The following is an 11,437-nucleotide window of genomic DNA, read 5'->3' as shown; positions in this document are numbered from 1 at the left end:
CCTCAAGAGTGGTGATAAATGTTTCTACAGTGATGGAAGCCGGATATACACTCAAGTTCTCACGTAAACTCCTTTTTACTGGGGTAGCAACCAAACTAAAATTTCCAAGGATGAATGCTGGGAAAACACGTCGTTCGTTTTCTTTATTAATTTTTTGCGTGTCTGTCATAAAATGGAAAAGTTTAATTCTAGTGAAACGCTATTAAATTCCTGTAACTTAAAATGTGTCATTTCATTTCTATGCTTAATATATACGACTTTCACATTTCATGGTTTAAAATAAAACCTTTGTATATCAAGGAATGAATGAATGTGATTGTTATCCCACTTTGACAAACATTTTTAAATTACTTCATCACTGGTGATGCATAAAGGAGAACAACAATTACATAAAATAGGATTTTACCATCTTATAGGTAGATTTTGTAGCTGCTGGGTGCTAAAAAAAAAAAAAAAAACACTAAACATAATACATACATAATTTAAGTGCCGGTGAAAAGTCTTTATTCCTCTTAAACTTTTCAGTATTCTGACATGTTGTAACCACAATCTTCAGTATAATTTATTGGGATTTTATGCGACAGACCAACTAACTTCTAATTGTGAAGAAAAGGAAACATGACACATTTTCAAATACATATCCATTCAGGCCTTATTAATCAATATCACCTTTGTCTTCAATATCAGCTGCAAGTAGTCTGTGTTGTCTAGATAATTGCTTGCTAAAATAACCTAAACTCAGGTTGTGAACATCAATTTTCCACCTTTCCACAATTTCTAAGCTGAACTTAGGTCTATTCTTTTTCAGTGACATGCTAACAAATGAATATGCCTCGATAAAAAGCCCCTGGTTGTAACTCTGGCTGTATAATTATGTAGTTTTCTTCCTGGAAAGTGATTATCTGCTGCACTCCAGTCATTTCGAGCCCCTGATTTTTTTTCTTTTTTTCCATGGTTGTCTGTTTAGCTTTATCCATTTTCCCATCAACTAAAATCAGCTTCCCAGTCCCTGATAGAGAAAAAAACATCTCCAAAGTATTATACTGCCACTGCCATGTTACACAATGGATATGGTGTGTTTCAATGAGGTGCAGAGTTAGTTTTAATCCAAACTTTGTTTTTTGCATGCAGACCAAAATGTTCAGTTTTTGAGTCCATTTTCCAAGAACATCAATATCAATTTGTTTGCCATGCTGTGTTCTACGTCAAACTGCAAAATTACTTGAAGATTTATCACACAAACGTTTGACAAAAGTGCGAAAATATAAGGTGAATGTATAGAGTACAATAAATGAAGAGTAATAAGTCTGTGTCTTGGCAGGTTTAAGAATATGTTTGATGGTTAGAAAACCATAAAACTGAATTGTTGATTTCTACAATGCAGACTTTAAAAAAAAAAATAAGAACAAAAACAAATATGAATCAAATTTCCCTGTCTAGAAAGGAAGCGTAAGAGCTGGGTAAGACATCATTAGCTCATTATGTTCAGGAATTAGGTGGGCTAAATGACTGTGGATGCAAATATGCTACAAAGATGCAAAGATAAATCAAGAGTTTATATATGTCGGAGACAAGAATGAGAGGAGCGAGTGGGTTACTTCTAGACAAAACTCAATGTTTTGTACATTCCTCTTTCAAATTCTGCCCAATGGATACTTTCACTTCAGACTAAACCAAGCAAACGCCCCCATTTTTCATTTAATAAGGCATTAAGTTTGTGGAATGTTCAGATGTCTAAATAAATGCTCTAAAGCCTTTGTTTTCTGTGCACAGCCTATGCCAGCTTTCAAGAGCCAAGAGGTGGGTCTCAGGTTACCACTCTATCAGAGGCTCAATTGCAAAACAGAGATAGCTATGCATGCTTATACTGACAAACCCAATTGACCCTAGATGTATGTTTTTGAACTATCAGAGAAAAGTGGACTGCCTGGAGGAGGCACAAAATCTACACAGAAAGGTCAGAGTTTCAAACTGAAGGTCTTGATTGCTAAGCTAAGCATCACCCCACAGTGCAACTCAAGATTCAATCAAACACAAACAAGGACTTTCATTGAAATTGAAATGTTCTTACCCCAGGCACAGGCATAAGACTTGTGGCAAAGGCTCTACACGTTTATGACCAACAGAAAAAGAAAAAGGTTCTTCCTAGATTCTAAGAAAACGTGTGTTTCTTCTTTTCTAGGGTGAGTTGCTCCAAATTTCAACGTTCATGATTCAGGCACTGTGTTGCAACCATGTGGTGCCTGATGTTTGATGATATCTGCCTGGAAGAAAAAGTACAAACAAGGTTGAATTTTAATTGCAGTTCACAAAATTCTTAGGATTAATAAAACAACACAATTATAGATTGATTAAAAGGTGGAATTCTGACTCACAACCAGCTATTAAGCTGAACTTTGAGTCAAATTTGAATCTTACATTTCCCTCATTTATTTTTTACATGCTGAGCACCATATGTTTGTCTTCATTACATCATTCTGCACTTTTATCTCAAAATGTCCTCTGCAGCATATAATGCAGCAAAGCAAATTACCCTGAAAAATCTACTAGGTAGATCAACCTAATCGAGTTATCTTCATAAATCTAACAGAAGACTACAGCTTTAATCAACTATTCTAGAAAAAGAGCTACAAAATCTTCATAGTATAATATACTTAAGTGCAATGCTAGTATATTACATGTGCTCACCAAAATGAATGAAAAACGCTCAAGAAACTCGTGCAACTAGTCCTATTATTAAACAAGCTACAACTACTTCCTGATAAAGTAGTTAAGTCCTCCGTTATCCTAGCGTACTCATGTACAAATCTCCAGCTTCACAATGAAACCAACAGCAGAGTACATGGCCACAGGAAGAATCATGCACCTCTGCATGAAGCCAGGGAGATATATGAACAAATTTTTTCTTAGACATTTACCATTAATAAGACTAACTATGAGCTGTGACAACAACAAGATGTCTTTGGATATTATTTATATATTAAAATACTCTAATCATCACATCATAATTACTACACATACACAAATAGAAAATACAATTTAATCTGCATGCCCCACTTTAACTTTAGAGAGCTTTACTTGAGTTATTTTCATTAGTGTTTAGCTTTTAATGTGACTCAACTAGAAGTCATCAGGGCCAATTAAAGCAAATGTCATAACAACATCTATGAGACACATGGATAACTTTTATTTTCTAATTTAATCTAAGAGCAACATTTTAAACCATCTCCTGGTGACTAGAGATAGAATGAATAGTGGGGAGGGGTATCTAATTGATTCGTCTGTTTTTGTTTAGACAAAACTGAGGGAAGTGAAATTTTAACTTTTGTATTTGAGATAAAAGGCATGGGAGGAGAGGTGGAAGATTCTTGTCGGTCAAAATTACAAAAACGTGAGCCACTGGTAATATAGGCTCTTAATCCAGAAATGCTGCCTTGGGCCATACACTTAAAGAAAAAGGTATTTCAGAAAAGGACATTTTTGGTTCTTAGGAAAAAGGACGGGTGCTCTACCATCTCCTAGTGTCCATCTGTCCATGGCCTTGGCTGTGATTACTTAAACTGACTTATTGGGAAAGTTAATGGGGAAAAAAAACAGAGTCACTGAACATTTTACCAAATGCCAGCTGAATTTATCACACACATTTTACAACTTCCTCGCGCAACTTTTGTTTTCAAGGAAGCAGTAGCACACTGTCAAAGTTGTCTAGCACATATTTCCTGCAGGTACTTACAGTAATTGGACATAGAGAGCCAGAGCTGTGATTTATTGAGTCCATGAGGGTGTGTGTTGTGGTGTGTTTCCACTGTGAGCCAAACACTGGTGTGTGGGTGTGTGCATGTAGATGTGTGTGTGTGGGGGGGGGAGGGGGGCGTGAGGGCATGGTGTGTCTATCGATACATGAACAGAGTCAGAGGCACAGTCACACTGCGATATGAAGGGTTTTGCCACCTTCACCTCATCCTCAGGGTGTGTGCGTGCCTGTGTGTGTGTGTGTGTGTGTGTGTGTGTGTGTGCGTGTGTGCGTGTGTGTGTGTGTGTGTGTGCGTGTGCGTGTGTGTGTGTAAGCATGCATCTGCCCTGTTTCTGAATGCATGTGTGTTATTTTATTTGGACTTCTTGGCTCTGAACACAACCTTTAATTGCCTGGGAGGATTCTGGCTGAATTTAAAATTTAAAGCCTCCCACTAATGTGCTGTCAGTCAGTATGTTCACGAACACTTATACTTACACTCGTACTTTTCTTTTTACCAAAAAAACAAACAAAAAAACATGACATATAAACAATCTGAAAATTAAAACTTCAACTTCAGAGCACTTGTCTGATTTACCATGTCTTTAATCCCCGTGCAAGTTACGCCATCCTCCTCTTCGTTGATCTGTTGCGCAGCACTCCTCGTCTATCGAAGTGTTGTGATGTTCAGGCTGTTGTTTAATAATTTGTGATCCCGCTTGTGTATTCGCTGAACTCCCTGGAGTGGAGGCAGGGCAAAAACAAGGAGGTAAAAGTCAAGAGAAGCATCATGGTGACTGACAGAAAAAAAAAAGAAGCAAAAAAAAAGGAGGGACAAGTTGGATGTTGAGTCACTGACAGACATACTGGTGTATGAAATGAATGATATAAACAATCGTTACAGGCAAAACTGTGAGTACGTCATTGACAAGAAAGGCAGACTAAAAACATAAACATTTAATGGTGAACAACATACATTGAATATGCTCTGGTGGGAAGGGGGCTCTCTATAAATGAACAAATTGTGTTCATTTATAGTTAAGCTGAATAAAAAAGAAACCCTGCTAAATTTAAGACTTCACCAATCAAAATAAATATTGGTACATATACACAAGTAGCCAGTCACGCATACAACAAATCTTTCATTTGTTAAAAATGTTATTTTAAATAATCTTTTACACCGGATTTGTCACTCCCAGCCTCAATGTGTCTGATCAAATTCAGCAAAGTCTAGTAAGTATTATCACTCTGACATTAAATTATGAAGAGCTGCATTTATATAATGGAGTGCTAAAATAAGTTCTGACCAAATATAGGACTCAGCTCACTGAATTTAGTAAACAAATCAAATCACAACCCAGAAATAGTAAAATTGTGTGTTTGGCAGAAAACAAGGCATCTAGTTGTCATTGTCTTATCTTCTACTAATAAATAAATCAGTTGTCACTTGTGCAAAACTTGTCAAACATCCAACTATTCTTGGAATCACATGGCAATCTTTTGTTTCTATATTTTTTTTTCCAGATCAGGGCATTGTGATGGCTACTCCAGACTGACTTTTACCGTCGGCTACATAGAAATTAATTTGGAAGAATTCTTAGGCTCAAGTTGATCATCTGCCTATCTTTTCCTTCCCCCCGTTTTACTACCGAATAGCGTCCCACTGTGCTGGAGAAGTCTGCAGCCGAGTCTAATATTCCACCAACTATGCCGCTGATTTATGGCAATCTGTTGCCGAATCTTTTAAGTTTTACAGTTAGCTCACATTTATGATCTGTATCGGCTTCATTCAAATAATATTTTTTATAGGAGGATTTTACTCTGGTATTTGTAATGCTCAAAACAAACATTACCCTTAATTATCCAGGTGTGTGTTCACTGTTATTTTTAAACTGAGCTAAACATCTACACTTGAGTTTTTCTTTACCTAAGCAACTTTGTGTTGCAAATTTGCAACCGTTTGATTTGTTCAATCGGCCCAAGAACATTTTAACAGAAGTAGGGAAAGGGCACTGAAGCTTCAATCCTCGAAGCATCAGACAACCACTCTATCATGGAGCTGCAGCCATCCCATGGTAACATATTGGGGGTAACACCATCTGTTGTTAATAAGAATTGCAATGCTTCCGGCATCATTTTGGCAAGGTGTCTGCAGCCTCTTCCATCTCAAAAAGTTTAAATATTGGAAAGAACAGCACTGCCCATGATACGCTCCGGCAAACAAGTCTCATTAGAACCCTTTTTTAAATATTTCCTGTAGTCCCATTATAATATTGCCCAGGCTCCAAAATCTTCCACTTTGTCTGCCAATGACCTCACGTTCCCTAAAGCAATCAGGGAAAAAGTAGTTCGGTTTTCTACTAGTTGATCTTAGCTCAGCTTCTGTTCTCCATTGACCACATCCCCATAACCTGTCAGGGACCTGGGGTCATATTTCGGATGTTTGCTGGGCTTTGAAATCTGTTGGTAGAATGGCTACTCAAAATCAATAAATATTTCATTCAAAGTTGTAGAAATATTAACAAAATCCCTCCAAAAGACAGCTACGAAACCAGGATGTAAAAAAATCTCAAAGTCTCCAAAGCAATTCGACATTCAGAAAGATACAAAAATACAAAGAAAAACACATTATGGATGCCCACTACACTTGGTCCCATCATGGTGGGTTTTTTGTTGTTTTAAGATTTTATTTCTATAGCTAAACTTTATTTCCCAATCGGTTTGACAGTTTTACTCAGCATTACTTTTACCAACAAATTTTCTCTCATACACCATTAGCTCAACACTCAGGTGCAGCTCTCTATCATTAACCCAAGAACAAATTGTAATTACCGCCTGAATGTTCATCTATAGCTTTAGTAGTTGCATATTAGAGTGGATAAGCTTTTTTCTTTTTTTTAGGCAACAGCAGAACAAGACTTTGTCGATGGAACTGTGGAGGGAGGAGTGACGAGGTGAGAGGATATAATTGAAGAGTACTGAGCTTTTGAAAAATAAATGATGACAGCGGGTATTCAGGCTGGTGTGTCAAAATATGTCAATCTAAAGTCTTCATTTGTCATTTATCTATTTCAGCATGAGCATAAACGACTTCATGTTGTTTTTTTTTTGTAATTGGAAGCATTATATCAAGAAATTATGGAAAGATGATAAATATGATTTAAAATTAAGAAATTGTAATATAGAATACGGAAGTAAAAATGAATACATAAATGTATCTGTCCTTGAGCTGAATCCAGGTTCAGACAGGTCCTTATTCAAACAATGGTTAGCTTAATATCAAACATCATTAACATCTTGGAGCACAAGCATGGGTTCAATTCATACAAAACTTATATAAATTGATTTTGACAATTATTACATTTCTTATTAACAGAGGTTTAACCAGGCTTGGAAATAGTAAACCAGCATAAACTTTCAGTATCGGAGTTACCAAGCCTTATGACTGTTTGTAGTAATCCCTCTCACTGAGTTTTATGAGGTGGCAGCGGACAGAAAAACTTTTCACAGCAAGAAACCTCCAGCAGAACCTATCTCCATTCCTCATGCATGTGAAAATGATATGTGCTTTACTCCATATGTAGGCACAGTTTTATACATCTGGATTTGTTTTTGCCCCCCCCTCAGTATTGTTGACTGCAACATATGGCAGATTTTAGTAACAAACTAACACAAGTACAGAAGACCTGAGGAGATTTAAAATAAAAACCTGTTGACCATGAACAGAAAATGGAATGTGGTTCCTTATTGTGTTTTCAGCAGGATAATGATCCAAACATGCAGATAAATAAATGCAGAGATGCTTCGCCAGACACAAATTATCCATCTGCTATTCTTATCTCAATCACCACACTTAAGTCGAATGGAAAACAGAAATAGTAAAGGAGAGAAGCCAGTGCTGGGTGATCTAAAGGCATGTGCATGCTCCAGTCTTGAGAAATATTATATTAAACAACAAGACTAAGGGCTGTCATATTCTCAAAAAAGGAAGCTGTGCAAATAACAACAGGAATGGCACCTAGAGTAACTATTTTTGCAAACTCTTAAATTCTCTCCTCACTTAAAAAATTTAATCAAATTAACAGTTGAATATTTCTAAATTTTCCATTGTGAGCACATGCCTCTGTAAAAAAAATAAATACATTTCCAGTAAGCCTTTTCACACATCTTAAGTGTGGAGTGTGTGTGTAGTAAGAACACACACTCCACACTTTTTATGATAAAACTAATGCAGTAATTAGTTTTACTAATTTTACATTGTAAAACAATATCTTTAAAAAAGCCTGGACTAGAGGCCTGTGGCGCTCATCTGTTCAGAACAGCTGGAATGGCCACCTTCATATTTTCCAAAAACATGAAGGTCCACATTTAAGTCTTGACTTTTATTCAATAAAACTCTAAATAATTGAAGAATTTTGTATTCATTTGATTTTGTTACTTGCAGCGAGGTTTCACAGTGAAAAAGTTAATGATATTTTACTGGCAAATGAAAAATCATGTAGCTCATGGAAAATGGAAGCAACAACAGCGATGATTACCAGACAACAAAACGGGCTTAGCACTAATTTCTGTGGTTTACTATATTTAACATGTCAGTGTGACAAAGCATAATAGCCCACGGCATAATGCGACCCGAAAATATCAGCTAAATACCGATCCAAAGCTGTACCACAATTGCTAATGGAATGGATTAGATTGTCAACAAGAATATCACGGTCAGAAGCTTGAATGCAGCTTTTAGGTCAAGCAGCACTAATGTAGTGCACTCACCAGCTCTGGCATGTATCAAGAGGTCATTAGTGACCCTTAGACGCAGATGTGCTGCTGACGAAAGCTGTGCAAGTGGTTGTTTGGTCTGATTGTAAAAGCTGTGAGCTGTCAACTGTCCAAAAGAATGACTGAGATCTCAGGCTGTGGAGCAGACAAAAAAGTCATTTATGCAGAACATTACCAGCAGGGTCTGACATGTTCTAACAAAGGCTGTGTTCTTGCAAATGTGCTGTTACCAACTATTATCCTACATGAAGGCGGCAAGAAACAGATTAAATAAATGCAAAAAAAAAAATCATATATTGAGCAATCTCTGTTAAAATGTTTCTATCATCTGAGGCTTTCTCAATCTGTGCACATCACTGGAATTCTGCACCAGATGTAAACTCCACAAAGCTTAAAAACCATGATCTAAAAAAAAAAAAAAAACATTTGCAATTATGTTCATATACTAATGAAAATTCTATTTTACAGAAAGTATGAACATTGCATGTGTTACCCAGCAACTTTGGATGGACTGAGGGTAATGTGGTAATTTTGTTCTCTCAACGTGTGATGCTGTGATATAGAAGAGATGATACACACACATTGAGCATCCATTAGCATCTAGCATCTAATGAATTAAATATACAAGTGACTGTAATAGCTAGCCATCAGATTCAGTACATCAAAAATGAACGATAATTTGTTTGACATGCTCCAATTACCATTATGAATATACAAATAAAACATACTTAAATATGTAAACATTTAGCCTTCAATTGTGTCCATTGCTTTAACAGAATAATATTTTATCTCTTACACAGACTGTACTCCATCTACAAAACTCAAAAAGGTGTAATGTTCTTTTAATGTTGTGTCTCTTCACTAAGCTTCACACAAGTACAGCCATTACTCACTGAATGCAAAAATATGGTTTCTCTGGTTTTTGAAATAAAATAAAGAAATGTCCAATTTATAAATAAAGACATCAAAACAATGTCTTCTGTGTGAGAATCGTTCCGAAAAGTGCAAAATACAATAAGTTCAAGGTGAATTCCGTAGTACTTCAGCCGTTCCTCAGCTAGCTCAACACAGTACGCTAGCATTAGCATTAATTAGTCTTCTGAAATGTGTCCCGTTTTCTACACAATACTAGTCACAAACTGCATAACGTCACTCACTGGTGACAATCGATTCAATAACCTCTTAACTTTAAAAAGTAACCGATACATATGCATCAAAGCACATTTTTACTGACCTGTATTATAGAAAAGCTGAGTCGCTCATGTTGAGCTTCCATTAGCATCTAACGCGAAGGTTTATTCTTCTTCTGTGTCCCCAACCTTCTCTATGCCATCAATGCGACAAGTGCCCCCTAGCGGTTGTATGTGAACCGCACTGAATAACTGAAAAAACACTAAATAACTTATTACAACAATAAGTTAAGGATAGAAAAAGAAAAAAAATGTTGGGGTGGCTATTTTTATACTTTGTCTATTCATTATTTAAAACAACTTGTTTTCACCTGTCTATGCATGACACCAATAGAAAGGTCATCATAATTGAGAGGTATTGTGCTATGGTCATGTTATGGCCTACAAAAGCATCAGTAAGACTGCTGACCCGAGAGTTGTCCAGTAGAAACCCACTGATACCATCCAAAAGGTCAGTATGGTACACAAGGCCTCTAGTAGCTGACTTGTCACAGTGGTATGTTCATGCACATTGTTAGAAAACTGAAGAAAAAAAGGTGTTGTAGAAAAACAGTGCACAGGCACCAGGGAAATTGCAGCTTTGAGAGCATTGTAAGGCAAATTTGGGGGAGATTGATAAGGCATGGCTGTGAAAGGGGCTACTGGACTCAGTATCCCCTTTCACAAAACATTTCAAAACATTGTAAAGTTATCTTCTCTCCCGTTTCTGCTCGAAAGAACTGACACAGTGAAGGGGGGTTGAGGTCAGCCCTCCTCTGTTACACCTCTGATGTGCTGAGTGACTTTCTAAAACAACATTTCTAACATGTGAGACCTGTCAGCTGCAACGTTTAAAGGCTTAAACAAGGATTATAAATAATTTCTGATAACACAAGTGAGGGATGGACAAATTAATATCAATTTGAAGCATTGCTCATCCAATAGCAGGATCACTGAGTTTGTTTGCCATTATTTTTTTAATAAGAAAGGCAATGGGAGACTCTCCACATGTGTTTTATCTCTAGTGCTACTCCTGTCATCCCCTGCTGTCCCACACTGCTGACTTCATTTCTGAAAGCTCACATCTGTTCCTTGTGATTTGTGAATTGCCAGAGTGAGCTCAAAGGATGCTTGATTAACAGGTTTTTTTTCACAAAACATTTCTATTGTGAAATGTTTTGTGAAAAAGACTCTTTAAAAGTCTCCACACACAGATGTAGACTTCGGCTACAACAATGTTCAAACAGTCTTACTGATAGGCTATTTTGAAAAAGGACTGGACTCATGAAATCTATCTCAATAGTCCAATGCCCTTTTTTCAGTTTTCCTTTTTTTTTTTTGTATTGAATTTTGAAAATCAAGGTCCCAGAGATTGGAGAGGGAATCTATGTTGCTTAATATCCAGTGTGAAGTTTCCACAGTTAGTTATGGTGTGGGGTGCCATGTCATCTGTTGGCATCTGTCTATTGTGTTTCCTAAAGTCGAAAGTCTGTGCAACTATTCACAAGAAAATCCTAGAGCACTTCATGCTTCCCTTTGCCAAAAGCTTTATGGAGATGCTACATTTACTGTCCAGTGTGAAATCGAGACCTGTCCAAAGTCCAATACTTGATCTAATTACAACGGCATCCCTATGGTTGATTGGACAACAAAGTGACCAGACCTAAGTATCAGTAGTAATCAATGGGGTAGTCTCTGGATTCACCACGCAGACGAGCTAAAGGTAGCTATTTAAGGTTCCCAGGCTTAAGAAAACCTT

General features: G+C 36.8%; 1 long non-coding RNA gene across 1 annotated transcript; it reads right to left on the bottom strand.

The window, feature by feature from the left end:
• Window positions 1–481: 481 nt before the first annotated feature.
• On the bottom strand, window positions 482–10,134 carry LOC106929832 (uncharacterized). Its single transcript, XR_001420732.2, has 4 exons — window positions 9,744–10,134; window positions 8,504–8,644; window positions 4,332–4,472; window positions 482–2,264 (listed from the first exon to the last, which is right to left on the bottom strand). It is a non-coding gene; the product is annotated as an uncharacterized LOC106929832 (long non-coding RNA).
• Window positions 10,135–11,437: the final 1,303 nt, after the last annotated feature.

This window comes from Poecilia mexicana, unplaced genomic scaffold (genome assembly GCF_051168715.1).
Source record: "Poecilia mexicana isolate PSO_F unplaced genomic scaffold, ASM5116871v1 scaffold_1, whole genome shotgun sequence".
Classification (NCBI taxonomy): Eukaryota; Metazoa; Chordata; class Actinopteri; order Cyprinodontiformes; family Poeciliidae; genus Poecilia; species Poecilia mexicana.
This window is presented reverse-complemented; position numbering and strand designations above follow the sequence as displayed.